The following is a 23,647-nucleotide window of genomic DNA, read 5'->3' on the forward strand; positions in this document are numbered from 1 at the left end:
AATAATTTCTTCCATTGGCTCTGCAAACTATTTGTAACTACTCCTTTGACCCTTGATAAATAATAAGCAAATAAACAAAATGAAACTCATGACTGGGAGAAAAACCTTGCATTTTCCACTTCAGCCTTGGTGCAGATTTCCTGGGTGATCATAAGGCAACAACCGGTTACGTTCTGGGTGATAGAAATAAAATACTATCAGATATTAAATTAAACTCTTCGTGGTGAAACTGTGGTAGCTGAGGGTTCTAATATCTTGTCTTTCAATATTAACTTTCTTTTTTCATCATCCTGATTTCCATTAGACCATTAACCATATTTTCCATTCCAGGGGTCCCACTGTCCAATTACTGTGTGCTTATGGTGTTGCTTGTTTAGTCGCTAAGCCTGAAAGTCCGACTCTTTCGTTGTGTCTCTTTTGCTACCCCATGGACTGTAGCCCTCCGGGCTCCTCTGTCCATGGGATTTCCCGGGCAAGAATACTGGAGTGGTTTGCCACTTCCTTTTCCAGGGGATGGATCTCCCTGACTCAGGGATCGAACCCCCCTCTCCTGTGTTGCAAGCGGAGTCTTTACTGCTAAGCCACCAGGGACTGTGTGCTTATAATCTAATTTTATAATTGTCCTAAGTAAGCTATAACACGGAGAAGGTAAACACATCACAAAGTGGTCCATAGTGCCTTGTAGTGTATACTGTTTGCTACGGCCACGTGAAATTGCCAATGTTTGACTACTTTTCACCTACAAAAATGGCATTGACTTAGATCAGACTTACTTACCACTGTTCAGTCGTTCAAATCAAGAAAAAATCCACTTAGTGCTTCTGGGGCGAAGGTAACGGTCCTAATCCCCTGCATTAGCAAGGGGATTGTTAACCACTGGCCACCAGGCAGGTCCTAGTATGAACTTTTCTGAATGAATCATATATAAGAACGATCATAATTCTTCTGCTGTTGATATGATACAGTGATGCCAGCAGGACCTGTTGAGTTCTATTAGGTCTTGCTGCTGTCTCCTCAGAATATTGTGCTTTTTGTCAGTTTCATAGATGGTCTGTATTCTCTACTAGTCTGGCCATTATTTATCTGTGTTCTCATAAAACCCATACCAAGTCATAACCCCACTTACTTATGACTTCTAAGGTTCTTTGAACTTAGAAAACAAGTCACCAAGATTGTCATATTTTTAGGTCAGGTGTAAGAGCAAATAATCTGTAACATTGATGGGATAAGAGAGTCTCTCCTCTGACACACAGTTGAGAGTTTTATCACCTGAATTTTGTGATTTGATTAATTGCTTTTCAGTTATGTTCCAAATATGTGAGATTTCCAGCTAAATATTTGTGAATAAGAGAGATACCACAGTAAGGAAACAGGGATGATAAATCTGATAGTAAAATTATTCCATTTTAATTTGAAATTTCTCTTGTTTCTTTCAGCCCATTATCATTGGACTGTTACCATTTGTCTTGGGTCGACTTGGCAATTAAATCACAGATACAGTTACCATCACCTCGTTGACATAATCCCATTTAGATTTCAGTGTCATTTCTGATGGGCTCTGCAGGAATGAAAGCTTAGCTGCTTGGATACTTGGATCATTATTTATATAGTTATATTCTCTTTTGAAAATAGACTCTACCGTGTAAATGAAAGGTAGGACAATGTGCATTCATTTAGTCTCCTTTTAATCCTGAACCTTGGGTGAGTGAGTGACAACAGCTCAATAGTGTCTGACTCTTTTTGACCCCATGGACTTTAAGTAGCCTGCCAGGTTCCTCGGTCAAGTGCATATTAAATTGTTCACATTCATGATAGTTTTTAAGTGGCAAAACTGTAAATTAACTTTCGTAAATAATGTTGTAGGAAAATCATAGTGCTTCTGACCTTAAAAAGATGCTTTTCCTAGCAGCATTAATTTTCCATAATTCCTAATGCCATTTCCATTCATAGTCTTGACTGTGATAGATGGGGAAATATTGATTATAGCTCTAACCCTTTACCTAAGTAAAAAATTATTAACTTGTCTGATTTAGAATTAGGTGTTAGTTTCTTGGGTTTGCCATTAAAGTACATTTCAAACATATATAGGGTAATACATATTTAAATGTGACTGTCATGAAATATACTAAGGAATATCAGTGGTCATTCGGTGCAATTTCCAGTTGGGCCGGACTTCTGTTTCTGTGAGAAGTAGAGGTATCAAATGCCACTGAAAAGCTTCTCCCTCTGACTGTGAGATAAGTGGCACCTCTCTTGGCTCTATGATAGCTACAAACTTAGAAATAAGATTGCATTTTCGCATCCACATGGTTGAGACATTTTGGGGTAAAACAGCTTTGGGATCAATGTCTCCCAGATCAGATGGTTCCTAACGCATCTGCTTATGTGGTTTTGCCAACTTCAGCTGGCCATGTTCCCCTCAAGCTCCTTTCATTGCAAATCTAATCCTATTAGTTCTCTTCCCTTAAAAAGAAATAGAATATTACTCTTCTTTTTTGTCCTGAAATAAACTCATTAAGGAATTTATGATAGCCTTCCAGTAAAGGATTTCTGTTCCAGGCAGTTTAAATATTTTCAAATGATCTTGTCGGATTAACACTAGGAAATTAGAATCCATCACCTTTCCGAATTTGGAGTTCTCTCATGAGTGATGGTTTGAAACAACAAAAATTCCATTAAAAAGAATTACAGCCATGTGATTTCTCTTAGTAGCGCTTCTTCATATCTAAATCTAGAGCAGCCACCAGACATTGACGTTTTTTTTTTGTAACAGAAAGTTGTATGTCATTTACAGAAAATAAAAGTAGAGATGCTGGAACAAATGATGACTTTTTAGTGTCTGTAATGCCTGGTATTCCTTTTCATAATTACAGAACTTATCCCATGTGCCAGATTCTTTAGCTAACACTGTTCCTGCCTCTTCTATTTCTCTGTACGTGTGTGCTAAATTGCCTCAGTGGTGTCCTATTCTTTGCGACCCCATGGACTGTAGCCTGCCAGGTTCCTCTGTCCATGGGATTTTCCACGCAAGAATACTGGAGTGGGTTGCCATTTCCTCCTCCAGGGGATCTTCCCAACCCAGGGATTGAACCCTCGTCTCTCACATCTCCTGCATTGGCAGGTGGGTTCGTTAACTCTAGGGCCACCTGGGAAGCCCAAACACTTCTCTGTTTTACACCTTTCCTCATTTATCTATGCAGTGACCAAATGTGCACTCATAATGCAATACAGGCAAAGCTCCCACGTGGAAGCACTGGAGCTCAGAATATTGTAGTATGATGGTTTAAGATCTAAAGCCAGCCCCTGAAAGCCTATTTAACTCAAAATATGCGCTGAATAACAGTTTTATCAAACTTAGTCTTCTTGGAGAACGTTGTTCCTATGAAAAGACAGACTTCTAAATTAAAGGCAGCCAACAAGTCTGTTCTCACTGAAATTCTGTAGCTTTGAGATCTGTGCCTTCCTACCACTCCTGAGATGTGGGAAAGACACCCAGACGTCTGGATGTGTGATTGCTGGGGCCCGGGACATGGCTGCAGTGGAGGAGATTAGGAGCTGGGAAGAAGGTGGTATGAGGAACTGCAGTGAAGATAAAGGGAAGGTGTCAAGGGGAGGGAGGAGGAATAGAAGAGCAGCCCAGATGAGTTCCCTTCTCCTCGTTTCTTCCTTCACCTTATCCTTTCTGTTCCTCCCTTTCCAGCCCTTTCAAAATTATCAAGAGTTCACAGGGCTTCCCTGGTGGCTCAGTGGTAAGGTATCTGCCTGCCAGTGCAGGAGACACAGGTTCGATCCCTAATTTGGAAGATACCACGTGCCGAGGAGCAGCTAAGCCCGTGTGCCACACCTCCTGAGCCTGTGCTCTGAAGCCCGAGAGCTGCAATTACTGAGCCCAGGTATCACAGCTACTAAAGCTCGCGCACCCTAGAGCCCGTGCTCTGCAGCAAGAGAAGTCACGCAGTGAGAAGCCAGTGCACCGCAACCATCGAGTAGTGCCTGCTCACTGCAACTAGAGAAAAGCCCTGCAGCAGTGAAGACCCAGCACAGCCAAAAATAAATAAGCAAAAAAACAGACATTTAAAAAAATGTTTTTAATAAAACATAAAAGACTTTACAGAAGGAGGAGACGGCAGTGGCTCCCATACTGTATCAGGTAGAGGCCACTGATACAAACCCTCTTCTTGTTTCCTTCTCTTTCCTTCTCCTGCTTTGCAGTAACCTAGCCCTTAAGTGACTTTAGCTCAAGTGAGAAGTGGTGGAGGCACCGAGTCTCCTGTGCACAGGCTCTGTGTGCTGGTGAAGAGGCCTGAAGCCCAGAAGCAACAGGGTGGGGAAGGGGAGGCCTTCTCAGGCTGCCTGAGTTTCCAGATCTTAGCAGTTGTGTGCCAAGTGTGATGCTGTTGCTTTTCATTTAGGACACACTGTCTTCCTTGGGCAGAGAAGGCAGTGGCAGCCCACTCCAGTACTCTTGCCTGGAAAATCCCATGGATGGAGGAGCCTGGAAGGCTGCAGTCCATGGGGTTGCTAAGAGTCGGATACGACTGAGCGCCTTCACTTTCACTTTTCACTTTCATGCATTGGAGAAGGAAATGGCAACCCACTCCAGTGTTCTTGCCTGGAGAATCCCAGGGACAGGGGAGCCTGGTGGGCTGCCGTCTCTGGGGTCGCACAGAGTCAGACACGACTGACGCGACTTAGCAGCAGCAGCAGCAGCAGTCTTCCTTGGTATACTCCCAACTCAAGAATTTAAGGTCTGATTTTGCCTCTGGGCCAGAGTAGGGGATTAATGAATTTGATGAAAACACTGATTTTTTTAAAAAACTAGTTGTTAGGTGTATCATCTTCAAAACAAAACAACAGCAACAACAACAAAAACATTAAAAATACGGTTATAATTTCCATTATAGTTTCATGTGTTTGGGTCACTCAGAAGGCCTGTAGTGTCCTCAGTGAGGGGACACAAAAAATCAGTGCATATTAACTCTGTATGCCTGGAAGGGTCAGCTCAGATTTGTGGTTTGAGAGGATTTGAGCCCTAATTTGTTCACTGAATAGCCTGTGGCTAATTAACTGAATTGCTTAGAAGTCAGCCCTCAGGAGCTTAGGGTCAAGTTTCCCTGTGGACCAGTTTCTCGTCTCTGTTTCATGGTCATTGATTACACTCTTAATCCCTATTCAGGTGACTTGCGAAGTCATGCTATTGATTACAGAGGATTGGGTATGAATGAATCAAAGCCAAGCCATTACCAGAGCAAAATTACTGAATAGAGTTGGCAGGTCAAAATGGTCCATGATCGATGTTTTGTGGCAGCCTGGATGGGAGAAGAGTTTGCAGAACAGATACATGCATGTGTGTATGGCTGAGTCCCTTCACTGTTCACCTGCAACCATCACAACATTGTTAATCTGCTATACCCCAATACAAATTAAAAAGTTAAAAAAACATGGTGCATGAGTTATGATAATGAAGTTGCTGTTGGACAAGACCTAGATGAAAATCCCGGCTTTGCCACTTTACTAGAGGACTTCGGGCAACATGTTCTCTCCCTTTAGTTACTTTGTCTGCAAAATGAGAATGAAGTCAGCTTCACAGGAAAGTTATGAGGATTATCAAGGTGCTACCTGTTATATATGGGATGGGATGTGGTCTTCGTTTACACTGGCCTTGCTCCCCGGGGGTACCCTTTCTTCCATATTCAGTGTCCCAGAGTCTCTTCCCACTCCTGCATGCTCTGCTGTTGAAGGTGATGTCTGTTCAGCCTCCATGCCCCACACTAGTCCATGCCACTTGCTGTCTGGAGCTATAGACCCAGGAGAGCTTGCTTGGGAGGGCAGTTTGCCCAATGATTGCATTTATTTAATAGTACCTTTAAACGAAATGCTTCTGAGTGATGGGAATTATTCGGCACAGAGAGGACGGGAGTCTCCTAGAAATATACACAAAGATAAATAGGCTGTTCTGTTGTAGGAAATCATGTTGATGGGCTTAGCGTTGTATCTGAATCTTAATATTTCTTCCACTTTATCAGGGCCTTCCAGTTAGTTCTCATTCTCAAGTCATTTCAGAGTTTGTGTCCTGAGTTACTACCTGCTCATTTCCTGGTTTGCACATTTGTTCATCTCCTAGGAGAGGGTTGGAAATAATAGGGACCATAAAGAGGACTCAGCATACAAATTACAAGTAAGATCAATAAAACTATGATCGAATGATGCTTTTTCATTCTCCTTCTAAGATTATTAGCTCTTTTTTTTTTTTTTTGAGGAGAGAAAAATGCAAATGTGATGCTAATTATGAAGATCCATCTGTTATACTTACAGGACCAGAGAGTAAAGCCTAAATTTAAAGCTGTTCCGCAGTACTTTGCCATCTTTGAAGACCCATTTTGGAGAAGCTGTTTCCATCTCAAATGAGCTTTGATGTCCTCCAAAGTAGCAGGTCTTCTGGAAGGACTCTGAGCTGCCATTTGAAGAGGCCAGGTTGTTCTAACTGCACTGCTTTTTGTTTGTTTTATTCTGCAGCAAATATGTGGATTGTACCAAATATGTGCTTACGGGGACGATTGAATAACTCTTTGGAAAGTTATGTAAGTTATGAAAAGCAAGTGTTAGGTAACTGCCAACCCCTGAGTACTTAGTCAGATTATTTGTCTCTTTTTATATCCCACCTGGAAGTGATTCCAAAGAGTACTTTAATGAAAGTTTGTTGAAATCTGCCCTGCCCACTAGGACTGGGCATTGTCCTGGTCATTTTGATATCTGGGTGGGTAATTAATCTGACCTCTTTCATCATCTGTTTTTGTAATTTTTGAAACTGGAAATGTTACTTTCAATATATAATGTTATTTTACAAAGCCCTGAGTTACAGAACACCTTTGCTGCTGCTGCTGCTGCTGCTGCTGCTGCTGCTAAGTCGCGTCAGTCGTGTCCGACTCCGTGCGACCCCAGAGACGGCAGCCCACCAGGCTCCCCTGTCCCTGGGATTCTCCAGGCAAGAACACTGGAGTGGGTTGCCATTTCCTTCTCCAATGCATGAAAGTGAAAAGTGAAAGTGAAGGCGCTCAGTCGTCTCTGACTCTTCGTGACCCCATGGACTGCAGTTTACCAGGCTCCTCCATCCATGGGATTCTCCAGGCAAGAGTACTGGAGTGGGTTTCACAGAACACCTCTGCTGCTGCTGCTAAGTCGCTTCAGTCGTGTCCAACTCTGTGTGACCCCATAGACGGCAGCCCATCAGGCTCCCCCATCCCTGGGATTCTCCAGGCAAGAACACTGGAGTGGGTTGCCATTTCCTTCTCCAATGCATGAAAGTGAAAAGTGGAAGTGAAGTCGCTCAGTTGTGTCTGACTTCGCAACCCCATGGACTTCAGCCTACCAGGCTCCTCCGCCCATGGAATTTTCCAGGCAAGAGTACTGGAGTGGAGTGCCATTGCCTTCTCCGACAGGACACCTCTAAATATTGTTGAACACCCAAATCCATTCCCTCAATTCATTTTCATTGCACAATATGAGATCATTAGGCCTGGAGATGGAGACTTGTCAGTTACTGAAGAAGTACTGGTGGAAGACAGTGGCAGTGCTCAGCTATTTAGACAAGGAGAGAAAGAGAGACCTAAAGGTCATGACTGAGGACAGAATTCCCTGGAATGACACCCCAAGTTGTCTTCCCAATAAAAGTCAAGTAAGGACTTTTCAGAAAGAGATTGTTGTTGGTCTTACCAGTGATGCAGCAAAGTCTAGGAGGGTGATGAGGCAAAAATTCACAATGCAAGAGAATAAATTACAAATAGAATTTCAGAACTTGAAGAAACTTCTGAGATTTTTAAGCCTAACCTTCCAATCGTTCAGATGGTAATGAATCTACCTGCAATGCAGAAGACCCAGGTTCAATCCCTGGGCCGGGAAGATCCCCAGGAGAAGGAAATGGCAACCCATTCCAGTATTCTTGCCTGGAGAATTCTATGGACAGAGGAGCCTGGCTACAGTCCACAGGGTCGCAAAGAGTCAGACACAACTGAGAGACTAACGCTGTTCTTCCCAGTAATGTTACACTTGCACCAAGAAGCTGAGATCAGGAAAGATAAAGGCACTGGGCAAAGACACCCGACTCGTGAGTGGTGGATCCCAGATCAGTTCTGTCTCCTGAGTCCCAGGCCGGGGCTTTTTCTAATTTATTGCCTTTGTAGCCAGTCAATGCCCACACAGACCTTGTAGCATTTCCAAAGTTTTCATTAAAGTGGTATATTATAGTCATGACTGACTCGCAGTGTTGTGTGGCAGACACCAGCCCAACATTGTAAGGCAATTATCCTCCAATTGAAAATTAAAAAAAAAAAAAATCCCATCAAACTTAAACAGCTGTCATACTTAAAAGGAATGCCTATGTACATTAATTGGACCTTTACAGGTATCTCCCAAAGTTTGCTTTTATTCCCAATGCATTAAAATATACCAAAAGATTTTTTTTAAGTAGTATTTTAAAACCATAAATGTGAACCTTTCCAGAAAGTTTCTCTCCACCTGGAGACTTTATGGGTTTTTTTTCTCATAAAATTATCCCAGGAGCTTCATATACTGTAGATAGAACTTATCATTTCTTAATATCCAGACATGTGTTTTCTGATAAGAAATAGAGAATTTGTGATATAAAATTTTAAATAATTTAACCGTAAGCTTTTTGAAATACTTGAACTTTTCTGTATTGCTATTATTTTTTTCAAAGACTCAGTTTTCTCCCATAACCATGGAAGACTTTACTGGAAAAAGTCTTTATTTTTTTTCAGGAATCCTGAATTTGATAAATGAGAAAATTTAAGCAATCTGGTAAGAAGAGGATAATTTTTTCTACTATGTTAAAAACTTCAACTGGGAAAAATAATGCATAAAACAAAGTATCCTGGGTCTCCAAATTGCTATTTTATACATATTTTATATCCTTATGGCTGTGGTGGTCTCAGGTCATTTTTTTAGGCTCTTTTAACCTCCTGATTGAGAGCCTGATAACCAGTAAATTTAATTAAGCAGCTATCAAGCACCAAGAAGTGTAACTGAAGATTGTAAATAAAATGAAAGAGAGGGTCCGGGTATTTGCCCTCTCTTTTTGAAACCAAGAGTATATAATGTACTCAGCAAAGCTCTGTTTTCAGTCAACTTGAGAGAAACTATGAAGTTGGCAAAATTTGCCTTCAGGCCTGTCCCCCTCCCTACCCATTACATCCACCTCTTCTTTATGAGATATGATACATCATTGCATAATCGGTCCAGATTGCTCTTTCTTAAATACTTCTTGACCATCTCGGCTACAGATTAAATGGTCTCTGTCCCTTTTAAGCCATCCTGCGACTTCAGTCTTGCAGGCTCTGTGTTTTAACTGATTTAATATACATCTGTTTAAAGAGGCTGGACTAGAAAAGAAGGTCACTGTTACCCATTACGATGATGTCTAAGGAAAGCATGATAGTTAAATATAATAAAAACACAACAGCTAGCATTTTATGAGCACTTACCATCTACCAGAATTTGTCAGACTTTTTATATTATAATAGGAATGTCTCTGGTGGCTCAGATGGTAAAGAATTTGCCTGCCATGCAGGAGACCCAGGCTGGATCCCTGGGTCGAGAAGATCCCCTGGAGAAACAAATGGCAACCCACTCCAGTATCCTTGCCTGGAGAATTTCATGGAAAGAGGAGCCTGGCAGGCTATAGTCCATGGGGTTACAAAGAGTCGGGCATGGCTGAGTGAATAACATACACACAACACATTATGATGACTCTGGAAAGCTCCTCACTTTTGGATGAAGAAACTGAGATTTAGACACATGGAGGGATTCAGGACTGTGGGTTTCCTCCCAGTTCTGTTGGATCCCAGTGGCTGAACCACAGAGCCGTCAAGGGACCGAGTGTACCCAAAGCTTGGGTCGCTTTTCTCACCCCCTCCACCTCTGTTTGGATTGCAGCTCTGTTTCAAGGCTCTTGTTAGGTGTGCAATGGGATGCTAAAGAGAGAGTGAATGAGGGGGTGGCGTGTTCAATATCATTTGATGTGCCACCTGCGACAGGTATGATTGCATAAAGCATAGCGTCATCACTGGGCTTTATAACATTTATTTTTTTCCAAATTTTAAGCCCAATACATGTTAACATAAATAATTATACTTTCCCAAATAAAAAAATAGTTAAGCATGACATTGGTTTACATTTCTGTAAATTTCTTAAACATGTGGTTTAAAAGAAGACAAGTAAATTTCATATCTGTGCAGTCAATCTGTTGCAATATTTTGATTTGAATAAGTTTATGAAGAAAATCTATGCTCACACAGATATGTGTTGTAAAAGGAAATTGTATTTTCAGATAATTATGGATATTCTCCTTTGAAGATACATCAAAACTTGACAAAGTTGGCTGAACTGAGGAATCCATCAACAACACTGTCAACCAACTTGACCTAATTGACATTTTCAGAACACTCAGCCCGACAGCAGCAGAATACACAAGTTTTTCAAGTGTAAAAGGAATGCTATCAAGATAGATCATCTTCCAAATTATAAAATGTGTCAATAAATTTTTAAAAGTTCAAGTCATACGATATATGTTGTTTGACCAGAATGGAATTAACTTAGAAATACATAATATAAACATATCTGAAAGTTAGCAATAATTTAGAAAGTAAAAAAGATGTTTCTAAATAACCCATGATTTGAGGAGAAATAAAGAGAGAAATTAGGAAGTATTTCAAACTGAATGAAAATAAAGACAAATATATAATAATTTGTGGAATGCTGCTAGCACATATTTAGAGGGAAACTTTCTCTAATAGAGTATTATTTTGTTAGAGTAGAAATGTCTCAAATCAATGACCCGTACTTCCATTTTAAAAGTAAAAAAAAAAAAAGTAAATGAAATCAAAAGTAAAGAGAGGAGATAATAAATACAGAGTGGAAATCAATGAAATATAAAACAGACAAAACAATGACAAAATTGCAGAAATCTGAAGCTATTTCTTTGAGGAGATCAATAAAATTAATAAAGCTCTAGTCAGACTGATCAGAGGGAAAAAAGGAGAGAGGGCACTAATTACAAATATTAGGAATGAGAGAGGTGATATCTCTAAAGATTCTATGGGTATTGAAAGAATAATAAGGGAATATTATGAATTATTGCATGCCAATAAATTTGACAACTAAGATGAAATGGAAAATTCCTTCAAAAAACACAAACCAAAGGAGAAATAGTAAAGATGCTAGCCCTGTATCTATTTTTTAAATGAATTTGTAGACAAATACCTTCTCTGTAAGAAAACTCCCGGCCTAGTTGACATCTCTGGTGTATTCTACCAACTATTTAGAAATAATATTACTTCTACAAATCTCTTTCAGAAAATTGGAGACAATACTTCCCAGGAAGGAGTCTTACTATTAATAAAAGCTGGACTCCACTTAGCATGCATATTTTAAATATTTGGAATTTATTGTACATCGTTTGTACTTACTATATCTATCTAAAACAATTTAAGGGTACAAATTAAAACCGTAGAATTAGTAGTGAAAAAATGCTAAGATGGACTGCCCTGTTACTATTGAGAGTTCTGGGAAATATTCTAAACATGTTTGGTGCCCTCTCTCTAAACTTCATACTAATTTGTTGTAGACAAAAATGAGAGATGATAGCCACAAAGATTCCAGATTTCTGGAATTTACATTTCATACAGGATGTTTTCATCATTTTGAAAAATTATAATAATATTCTTTTAATTTTGTAAAAAAAATCCCTATACATTTTTAATTTATTTTTAAAAAGCTTTATTTACTTATTGGCTGTGGTGTGTCGTCATTATTGCACATGGGCTTTCTCTATTTGCAACAAGCAGGGCTGATTTTTTGTTGACATGCACGGGCTTCTCATTGCAGCGGCTTTTCCTGTTGTGGAGCATGGATTCTAGGTGCGCAGAGTTCAGTCAGTGCAGCATGTGAGCTCAGTAGTTGCGGCTGGAGGTCTCTAGAGCACTGGCTCTGTATTTGTGGTGCATGGACTTAGTTGCTCTGTTAGCATGTGCGATCTTCCCAGATCAGGGATTGAACCGGTATCCCTTGCATTGCAAGGTGGATTCTTAACCACTGGAGCACCAGGGAACCCCTCCTCCCATAATTTTAAATTGGATTTCATCTCACTGCCTGGCACATAAATTAATTTTTCTGGAGCTCCACTTTGCACTTTCCCTGACTCATGTGCCTTGCACTTTTCATTCCCACAATATGAATGTTTCCTACACAGCCCACATTATTATCATCAGAGTGAGGAGGCTGAGCTCATGGGGCAGTTGTTGACAGCTTTAGTTGGCAGTCTCTCTTTAACTACTTGGAGTTTCTCATTTTCACAACTTTCATTTATTTAAAACTTTATTTCTCCGAATTGTGGGATTGAGTCTCTAAGACTGAAATCTGTTTCTAATTTTTACTGAATTTCCAAATCTAAGATCCAACAGTTTTTAAAAACCCTTTCATTTTATTATCTAATTTCACATAATTTTCATATATATTTTCACTTTAATGCTAGAGCCCCTTTAGGAACAACCATGATTTTATCTAGCTATTTTGTATATGTTCTTTAAAATACATGTGTATGTGTGAGTGTTTGTGTGAGTGTGTATAATATGTATTGGGTTGACCACAAAGTTCCTCAACATCTTACGGAAAAACCCAAAGGAACTTTATATATATTTGTATTTATACTGGCTTATGAGAACATACAAGAGAGTCAACATAAAGAAGATTTCACTTAATCCCTCCGTTGCCTTTACTATAGCTCATGCCGCTGTCATCTTTGGATTTCTACCATAATTTCCTGGTTTGTTTTACCTGGTCCAGTTTCTCCCACTTCTAATTTGGTTCTCGTCAGAGTGAGCGTTCTGAAATATTATCATGTCACAATACTGCACAGACTCCTACAACTCTCCGTTGCTTTGGAAACAGTGCAAACGAATCAGCGTGACGTACAGAAGGTCCACTGTGCTGTGTTCCCACTTTATCTCATCTTTCTCTGGTCCCTTTCTCTTGCTTGACTCTTTCTCCATTGAAATTCTTTCCGGTCCTTTTTCACAGATACTCTTTCCTGTTTCTGGAATCACTCTTTCCCACCTCCTAATTCTTACTTATCTTTTGTGTCTCAGCTTAGACATTTCTTTTCCCCAGAAACTTTCTTTTCCCCAAGCTGAGTTTGATGCTTCTGCTTTGTGTATCTGGAAGCACCCTGCATTTTTCCTGTCAGAACCTTTGCTAGAGCCTTTCGAATTCTTTGTTAACTGTTTTTCCCACTACACCATAAGGTATGTGAGGATGGGGACTGTTGTCTGTCTTGATCGCCATTTTATCATCCAGGTCTGCCTAACATAGTATCTGGTTTATGATAGGAGCTGAATGACAAATGAGTTTCTTGAAAAAGGAAAAGCATACAAAGTAAGCTAAATGGATTTGTAATAATTTTAGAGCAAAAATTGAGGATTTTTTCTATTCAGAATTAAAGATACTCAAGCCAAAACCAAAAAACAAAAGAGGGTGACACATACCTAAATAACAAGCAACTTAATTAGCTTGATGTGTTTCTTTCTTTCTTCTTTTTTGGCCATACCACTCAGCTTGTGGGATCTAGTTCCCCAACCAGGGATCAAACCCACTCCCTCAGCAGTGAAAACCAATCACTGGACCACCAGGGAAATCCCATGCTTGTTCATTTCTTGAGATAAGTAAATATTATTCTACTTGAGCCTTTTAAAATTAAGCCAACCTAATTTCACTTATATGAGATATCTAGATTAGTCAAATTCACAGGGCCAGATAGCAGAATACTGGTTACCAGGGGTGAGGAGACTAGGAGAATAGGGAGTTGTTTTTTAATGGGGATTTCAGTTTGGGATGAAGAAAAAGTCCTAGAGATGAATTCTGGCAATGATTGCACAATAATGTAGAAGTCCTTAATGTTGTACAGTCCGTATAACTTTGAATATTTCATTGCACTATGCTTCACATATTCCTGAAGCAAGACTTAAAGTCATTTGGCATATCGAAGCATTGTTAATATTCCAGCCAGGTACATTCGTGTGTAATGTCTGAGATAATCTTGGTACTGTAAGAGACCTGTGGAGAATTATACACATGAAGCATCCTTTGACTAGTTCTTGGCTCCAGTAAAAGCCACACAAATGAGACTCCCAACCTAAAATAAACTTTGGAGGGAAAGAAACTGGAATGAGAGCTTTGGGCTTAAATAGTTTGTTTTTATAGGGAACTTGAGGCTGTCACCCACTGTATTTTCTTGAAATGAAATACACCAGCATCATTTTTTAAAAATTAAAAATAGTTTTTCCTGTGGTCATGTATGGATGTGAGAGTTGGACTGTGAAGAAAGCTGAGCGCCGAAGAATTGATGCTTTTGAACTGTGGTGTTGGAGAAGACTCTTGAGAGTCCCTTGGACTGCAAGGAGATCCAACCAGTCCATTCTGAAGGAGATCAGCCCTGGGATTTCTTTGGAAGGAATGATGCTAAAGCTGAAACTCCAGTACTTTGGCCACCTCATGCGAAGAGTTGACTCATTGGAAAAGACTGATGCTGGGAGGGATTGGGGACAGGAGGAGAAGGGGACGACAGAGGATGAGATGGCTGGATGGCATCACTGACTCGATGGACATGAGTCTGAGTGAACTCTGGGAGTTGGTGATGGACAGGAAGGCCTGGTGTGCTGCGATTCATGAGGTGGCAAAGAGTCGGACATGACTGAGCGACTGAACTGAACTGAATTGAGTATTAACACATACCACATAGTCTGCTGATGTTTTTATGTAGATCGTGATAACAGTGTAACCTCTTTTATAACTTGCCTTTTCTTAGTACTTGCTCAGAAGTTATTGACTCTGACTCTGACATAATCTGCCAAATGGAACATGAGACAAAATTATCTCCTGAAGATTTCAGCAAAAGTAAATAAACCGCAAAACATCCAAACCAACTGTCTGTGTTTACTTCTTTCTTTCCATTACGTGCCGGTCAAGTTTTAAGATAGCCAGTCTGCTTGGTTGTCATTCATGAGTAATCATAGTTTGGTTTTTGTATGTGTGTATTTTGCCAGGGAGGGGAACAGAATCCAAATATGTTACATAAATAGCCTTGTTCATGTAGCTTGCCTTCAATTTCTAGCATTCTGAAGTCACTTTACAACTCTTCTTCATCCTCCCAGCTCCAAGGTCCGCGTATTGCACTGCTTTGCATAAGCAGAAACAGATGATAGCTGTGAGTTTCCAAAATGGCCCCATTAATATCCCCATTGTTTCACAGTGGGAACGAACTTTGAACCTGGAACTTGTCTGTCCATGAACATGGGATGCTGCCAAGTAGATGTTCATTTGGAAATGATGATAATTATTGGTGTGAAATATCTGATTTCATACCTTGTAAAACAAAGCTTGGAACAGTGGACTGTCATTCACCCAGTGAAATCATCTAAATGACATTGAGAATGGTTTTTAAATTCTTTCAATATGTAGGATCAGTCTTAAAGCTGAAATCTATTTCATCACAGTATGTGTGTGATTAGTAGGTTATGAACCTAAGGCTTAAAGGTTTATGAATTCAACATTCAGCAGAATCTATAAAGAGTAATTTTAAATTTTTAGCTGTATTTTGCAAAATCCTTTAAAAGCATCTTTTTAATTGAATTTTAAACCAATAGCAAATGTGATATCCAAGCATCACTTTGGTGCATTTTGAAGTTTTACTTTCAGTGTTTCACCTTTTCACCATGATTGACAACCTGGTGGTTGGGGACATAATAGGAAAATATCACTTGACTTTCTGTACTTTCTATGCTATGGGCATCTACACTTGTAATTTAGAATTTCTTCATGATCTGATAGACAGATATTAGATATTGCTACCACCAGCAATAAGAATGTCCTCCTGGCAAAACAGAAATGATCGAGCACAACTGCTTTTCAATTCTACATCCAAACTGTTTCTTAGTTTTGAGAATTTAAAGACAAGGTATTGCTGTTTCTAAGAACAGCACTGTAGGAAAGAGGAAAGTTCTTTCCAGGACAAAGTCAAGACTTTAGAGCAAAAACAGACTGTAGAATTCATAGGAGTTTTTATCTTACCTCTAGCTGTTATTTGCAGCCACATGCCAGGAAAAGCCTCCTTTTCCACCTCTCACCATATTTATGTCCCTCTTTTTATTGAAGTATAGTTGAATTACAATGCTGTGTTAATTGCAGGTTACAGCAAAGTGGTTAAATATATACATGTATGTGTATATATATATATATATATATACCTTTTTCAGATTCTTTTCCATTATAGATTATTACATGATATTGAGTATAGTTCTCTGTACTAAGTACATCCCCTAAGTATCTCTTACAATGAAAGTAAAGATGCAATTCTTTCAAGACTTTCAAATAACCTTTTGAAAGTTTTCTAACTTTAGACTAAGTCCCCTTCCCCTGACTTTTGCTAAGAGTCCTAAGGCATTTTATTCCCTCCCCAGATATCACAAAGCTGGCGTCTCCTGTGAAAGTGAAAGTGTTAGTCGCCTGGTCATGTCCGATTCTGTGACCCCATGCACTGTAGCCCACCAGGCTCCTCAGTCCATGGAGTTTTTATCTTCTCCAGGCAAGAATACTGGAGGGGGTTGCCATTTCCTCCTCCAAGGGATCTTCCCGATCCAGGGATTGAACCCAGGTCTCCTGCATTCCAGCAGATTCTTTACCATCTGAGCCACCACCTAAGTAAAAAAAAAAATCCTGTAATTTTGATGTGTTAAGAAAACTGAGGGGATGGATCCCAGTTTCTGAATGGGAACATTTTCCTCTGTGCTTCCTTTAGAGCAGTTCTTTTAAAGAACAATGTCTTTAGTTCAGTTCAGTTCAGTCGCTTAGTCATGTCCAACTCTTTGCGACCCCATGAATCGCAGCACGCCAGGCCTCCCTGTCCATCACCAACTCCCGGAGTTCACTCAGACTCACATCCATCGAGTCAGTGATGCCATCCAGCCATCTCATCCTCTGTCATCCCCTTCTCCTCCTGCCCCCAATCCCTCCCAGCATCAGTCTTTACCAATGAGTCAAGTCTTTGCATGAGGTGGCCAAAGTACTGGAGTTTCAGCTTTAGCATCATTCCTTCTAAAGAAATCCCAGGGCTGATCTCCTTCAGAATGGACTGGTTGGATCTCCTTGCAGTCCAAGGGACTCTCAAGAGTCTTCTCCAACACCACAGTCCAAAAGCATCAATTCTTTGGCGCTCAGCTTACTTTTCCCCTAATAATGCTAACAACATTAATTACTACCTATAGAAATAACACACAAAGGGTGAATGGTCCATTCATCAAATCCACCTAATGGGGTTCAAGTTGAGGTACAGATTATACTTTGATGAACTCAGGCATACTCTCTATGTTGACTGCATAGTGACCCAGACCATAGTCTTCAGGAACTGCAATCTTTGGGAAATAAGCCTTATTTCCAACGGTGTGGTTTACATGAGTTAGGAAGGGAGCTGCATGGAAACAGTGGGTACAGATTCTAGAGAGTCCAGTTTGAAGGAGGCTTGCCTGATAATATAAAGAAAGGTCAGGGCAGCTGAGCAGGTGCAAATGCAGCTGCTGATCCAGATTTTCTAGAAACACATAAGCTATTAAGCTGTGTGTTTTGTCTATAAAACCTCTTTGTGCCTTTGGTCACTTTGCTGCGAATCATTGCTCCATTTTTGCTTCTGTGAAAGAAATATTAACAGCTATTAACAGTTAGAAAATGTACTTGGGTTTTAAATATATCTTTTTTTTCCTTTTCCTTTTTTTTCTTTCCATGTGTCCAGGGAATGAACCAGGCATGGGCACAGAGCAAAAGCCAAACTGGATAAACAAGGGGTTGTTTTGTCCCTTACTGTTATGAGACAGGTGCCACCAACCAGGTGCCACTCTACCCAGGTCAGGGACATTAAATATATCTTTAGAAAACCTTTTAGTTAATCCTAATCTGTCTTGGCAAGCCTCAAATTGGGAAAAGATCCCCAAGAAACAAAGAAAAATCATTTCTAAATTCCTTGTTGGCAGGGGAATGTATTTTTTTTTAATTTGAGGCTGCTATGTGCAGAACTCATAATGATTAAAAATTTCAATAAAAATTAGGATTTAGGAAGAATTATCAACTTAAACCAGTTTGCCCAAGTGATTAAGAATACAGTAGCTTTAGTGGAAGTTAAAAGATTTTAATTAATTTGAGAATACAAACTCAACTCTTACTTCACACACAGTGAATGCAGAATTTATTGGCTATGAAGTTTTTTACTGAGAATTTTTTAGTGCATTTTGTTAAATAAGAATTATAATACTTTTCTTCACTTCTGTTTTTAGAGAAGAGGGTGGGAATACCAAATTGGTTTTGAAACCATTTCATCCAAAGCTGCCTGAAAATGCTCCTCTCTTTCTTTGTTCAGTGATATAAAAGACTTTGACCTCAGATCACTGTGGTCCCAACCAATGACATCAGTCTCAACTCACTGAAGAGAGGCAGTGAAATTATGCTTGTGCTTTGCAAGAAGCAAGATGTCCCAGAGTAGAGAAACAAGCCCTTATTCTGTATAATTTATTCCACATTTAAAAATGTTTGTTCTCTTTTGTAAGCAAGATTGAAGTCCGTATACATAGGAGAATACAAATTGTCCTGGGTTTTATGGGACTGGCTTTTTTTGTTTTAATGGACCATTTTTAAAGTCTTTATTGAATTTGTTAAAATATTCCTTCTGTTTTAACGTTTTGGTCTTTTTTGCCACAAGGCACATGGGATCTTAGCTCCCTGACCCGGGATGAAACCTGCACTGCATGCCTTGGAAGGTGAAGTCTTGACCACTAGGCCACCAGGCAAGTCCCCCATGGGACTATTTCAATAAACTAAGTAGATAGATTAGCACACTCAAGACTTAAAATCTATACCTGTTGACAAACTGGACTTAATCCATCTCTTATTTCTAGGGTGGGGGGGGAAGAGGGGGCAGAGTAGCATTGCTGAAACATTTCAGAAATAGCAGATCTGGAATTCTTGGTTTGGTCATCGGCAGCATCTTACATATCATTAATTATTGGAATCCCCTTTCCACCTTTACCTTCCCAGGCATCTTATGATGAATATGACTGTTCATATGCCATACAGTCTTCAGGGCTAGTTGATCACAGTGGATAGTTTATGTTAATGCCAGAGATAACTGAGAGTATAAATAAGAAAGGCAAAGCTGTTTAAGTTCCCAAAGATGAGACAAGTATTGTGAGATTTCTGTGACTAAATCAGATATTTTATTTGGATAACTGAAGAAAATGCATAGCTGCTATCTGGAGCTTTGAGGCATTCTGTCTTAATGAGGGTCTTGAGACATCTATCATTTAAAATGTAGGATAAGCATCAGCTTATTCAAAGTGATATTAGCTCCTACCATTTTTAATATTCAGCCATGTATATTATAAGGAGATTGCTGGATAAAATGTAAATGCATTTTATTAAAATTTATTTAATAAATTTATTAAAAATCAGGGGGTAATAAAAAAATAGGCACATAGCCAGTGCCTTTTAACTCCAGTATTAGTTTTGTTGCATCCTTTAAAAAAATCTTTAATCTTTTCCTTAAAACTTTTAGGAATCAGAGTATGTCTAGCCAATCGATTATTTAGCTTTGAATCTATTACACTCCATGTGGATAAATGAGAACCCTTAAATTAATTCGTTCTCTAAGTTCACTGTTTAAATATCCTTGCAGCAGTTTTCCCCAAATCTCATAAAAAGCATAAGCAGCTAATTCATCTTTTGCCCCTACATTATCCAAAAGGAAACAAAATCATAGACAAAACCAGCTATAGTTGAAAAGGACTTGTTCATTTCATTCATTCATTCATTTACTCATTCATTTATTTTGCCATGAGAGGGTAGAAGTGGGCTGCTGGGGTGGGAAGACTAGTCGTGGGCTTTGTTTTGTTTTGTTTTAACTTGAGCTTATTTGGAAAGCTGCTGTATAAAGTCACTGGCCTTCTTTTGAAGCAGATCTGCCAGTGGATTGAGTGCTGCCAGGACTCAAGAATAAATCCTCTTTTTCTCACCCCCATAATGCTCTAAATCTTCGCACAATACTGACTCTATAACTCCAAATCCCATGCCTTCTTCCTCCTTTCTGTCCCTTTCTAAACATGTTCGGGTTATGAATCATATGCAGACACAGGATCTATTTGACGACTGGGCTGCGTTCCTTGTCACCACCTCACTGAATTGGAATGCAGCCCACAGATTCGCCCCTGCCCTGGTCCCCGAGCTCCCCCCAGGCTGGGCGAGAGTTCATTGATGTGCTGAATATCACAAAGACTTAATTCTGCACTGAAAGGTTAAAAAGAAAGGAAGGGGGAGGGGAAAGGAGAGAGGAATAGAGATGAGGTCTGCAGAGAATGGTTTATTCAGCTAATGAACTTTTGCAGAATGGCTAACAAGGAAGAATTTTTGCTGAAAGAAACTTGGTCATTGATACGACTCCTTTCTTCCTTCTGTTTGCCCTTTCGAGGGAGAGGAACGTTAAGAGATGCTAGGGATTAAAAGATAGAAGGGTACAGAAAGATGTGTTTTATAAAAGCAAAGCAAGATCTCTCACTTTGGCTTCAGTTTATGCTTGTAGGAAGGGAAGCCTCTTGTGGATTCCCCCTTGCAGCCCTTGTCTCATCTAATATTATGCAGCGAGCAACTCGGACCCAATTTAGCCTTGTCAATCCACACACAAGTCAAAGTCAAGGGATTCCCGCAGATTCTCTTGCAACAGACACTGCCTTTGGGGAGAATGACTGAGTAGTCAGTCTTTATGGTAAAACACAGTCTCATTCTCCAAAGGGTATGAATAAGCCAGAGTGATTTCATTGCAAAGAAAAGAAACTGATAAGAAGCATAATGAAAAACAACATTGTCTGTTCCAGCTTTGTTTCTTCCTTAAGTTGAGAGGAGTTTCCATATACCCTTGGGCTTTTCTAAATTTGTTAATAACCTGAGTTCTAGGCAAGGTGAGAAGAAATCTGTAAATGACACTTTAAAACAAAAATGTTTTCACCTTTATGAAAATAACCTCATGTGCTTGTGCAAAACATATTCATCGTTTCAATGCCTGCCTGTGACAAATGTTTATATACCTATTATAGGCAATGAGATTAAAAAAAAAACTGGTACTGGGACTAGCAGAACTGAGGTTTTAACAACTTGAGGAAGTAAATTTGATTTGCATGCCATTTACAAATGATTTCTAACACCCCTGACACCAGAGTTATAAAAGTTTAAAAATTGCACGATGGCTTTACAACTTTCCTGTATTTGATTTATGTTCGCACACACTGTAAAAGAGAGAAAGCTGGCACTTCCTCTTCCTTCTTATAACTAAATAATGCATCACACATTAAGTAGGTGAATCTGGTTCTGCTGTTCTTCAGACTTCTGACTTTATTACCCAAGTGTTGAGGTTGTAGGGAAAAGGAGAAAAGGCTGTAGATGGGAGAAGAGAGAAAACCTTTTATTCTCCATCTTTTTGTCCTTTAAACTGTACAGGCACAGGTACCATTATGTAGCATCCCATCTGGACCGTGTTGATGACCTCTGCCTTCAGTTGAGAAGATGGAGAGTAAGTGAACCGGCCAACTAACGTGATTAACACAATATTCTTTAAGGCCTTCTCCCCCTATTTTTTTCATTTTAGCGTTTTAAGGTTTATTTGTCCATTCAACAAATAAGTGCCGACCGTCTATAATGTGTCAGGCATTGTCCTAAACCTTTGGGTAGATGAATAGAAAAAACAGATAAAGATACCAGCCCCTCGGGGTTGATATTCAAACATAGAATCTTTGTCTGAGTCATAGAGCCTGGTTCTGGTTGTTCAGATTTCCCCCCCAGATCTTTTCAATAGTCATAATCCTAGCAAAGACTTTAGCTAATACTAATTTTTATTTACCGTCTGCACTGTGGTTTATGTTTACTCAATGCTGTACTCTCAGAGGTTGGCACACATATGTAAATGAAAGTGAAAGCATTCATCGCTCAGTTGTGTCCAACTCGTTGCAACCCCATGGACCCTAGGCTCCTCTGTCCATGGAATTCTCCAAGCGAGAATACTGGAGTGGGTAGCCATTCCCTTCTCCAGGGGATCTTCCTGACCCAGGGATCAAACCTGGGTCTCCTGCATTGTAGGCAGATTCTTTACTGCCTGAGCCACCGTGTATGCATAATTTCATCCACTGAACATTTCTTCAACCTACATCCATTCCTTTCCCGTTAAACACTTCCCATGGGCAGTGGAATAGAGAAGTGATATTTGAAAGGTGTTTCTAGTCCTTATTCTGTTAACTACCTAACATCAAATAGGGCTTCCCTTGTGGCTCAGCTGGTAAAGAATCCGCCTGCAATGTGGGAGACCTGGGTTCAATCCCTGGGTTGGGAAGATCCCCTGGAGAAGGGAAAGGCTACCCACTCCAGTATTCTGGCCTGTAGAATTCCATGTACTATACAGTCCATGGGGTTGTGAAGAGTCGGACACGACTGAGTGGCTTTCACTTCAAAATCAAATATCCACTCAAGCTAGGTAATACTGTTTTCTTTTCTCCCCTATTTCTTTAGTGTTTTTAGTAAAGGTCAGGGAGATAAATTGACTGCCAATGGTATACAGTTGACAAGAGTCAAATTCAGCCCTTAGACTGTAGCGCTTGGCTGCTTGTTTTATTTATTGTCCCATTCACTTATAAATTCATTTAGTCTTCACCCAATAGATTTTTGGATATTGCAAACTATGTACCAGACCCTGACCATTCGCTATGGAGAGCAAGGATAAACCGAGAGCCATGGCCTCTGGAATTCAGTCTGGTGGGGAACCAAGATGCTTCTTTGCAAACACAGTTCAGGACTTAAGTGTTCTTTCAGCTGGTCTTTGTATTCTTTCGAGACTTTTATGGCAAGTTGTCCCTGCCATCAGAGGAATCCACCAGGAACATATTAATTACAGATTTGAGTTGTCTGGCACGTGTGTGCACACACTGCATGCACACATATACACACTTACACACACGCACCAGGATTTCTTTTCCCCCAACTTTGCTGAGCTATTTTTCCTTCTACTGTCTAGCGAGACAATACAGTGATATGCAAGCCTTTCAGAAATCTGACAAGATTCCTGCCCAACTGAATTATTTCATTCTACACTCTGTGTCAGTTCCTGGAAATTAACAATAGACCGTTTCACATTGGTCTTTGATCCCACCAGCTCAGTCATGGTATTTTTCCAGATGTTTCCTCCTTGGGTTGCTATTACAAAAAGCACAGGCCAAGTTGGCCTGTAGCAGGGCTGAGGTATTTGCTTTTTTGCAAAATGACCTGATCATGTGCTACCCAAGGGTTAGCAGAGGGAGACACCCAGACTTTAACATCTGAATGGTCCCTTGAATTATAAGTGTTTTTTAAGAAAAATACCATGCCCAGTGTAGAGACAAAAACATTCATTTGTCTTGATTCTAGCAACTTGGTTATATTTTGAAAAAAGTTAACATGCTGTTTTCTTTCAGTTTACTGTACCCCAAACAGTCTAACATTGCCAAGAATCTAAATGCCAATAAGC

General features: G+C 39.9%; 1 protein-coding gene and 1 non-coding gene across 3 annotated transcripts in view; one reads left to right on the plus strand and one right to left on the minus strand.

Annotated features, from left to right (window-relative positions):
• Positions 1 to 23,647, plus strand: part of LHFPL6 (LHFPL tetraspan subfamily member 6) — a 234,729-nt gene that overhangs the window by 136,526 nt on the left and 74,556 nt on the right. The gene's annotated exons all lie outside the window — the stretch shown is intronic.
• LOC133258705 (small nucleolar RNA SNORA48) lies at positions 17,840 to 17,973 on the minus strand. The gene has a single exon (XR_009740156.1). It is a non-coding gene; the product is annotated as a small nucleolar RNA SNORA48 (small nucleolar RNA).

The sequence above is a fragment of the Bos javanicus genome, chromosome 12 (assembly GCF_032452875.1).
Source record: "Bos javanicus breed banteng chromosome 12, ARS-OSU_banteng_1.0, whole genome shotgun sequence".
Lineage (NCBI taxonomy): Eukaryota > Metazoa > Chordata > Mammalia > Artiodactyla > Bovidae > Bos > Bos javanicus.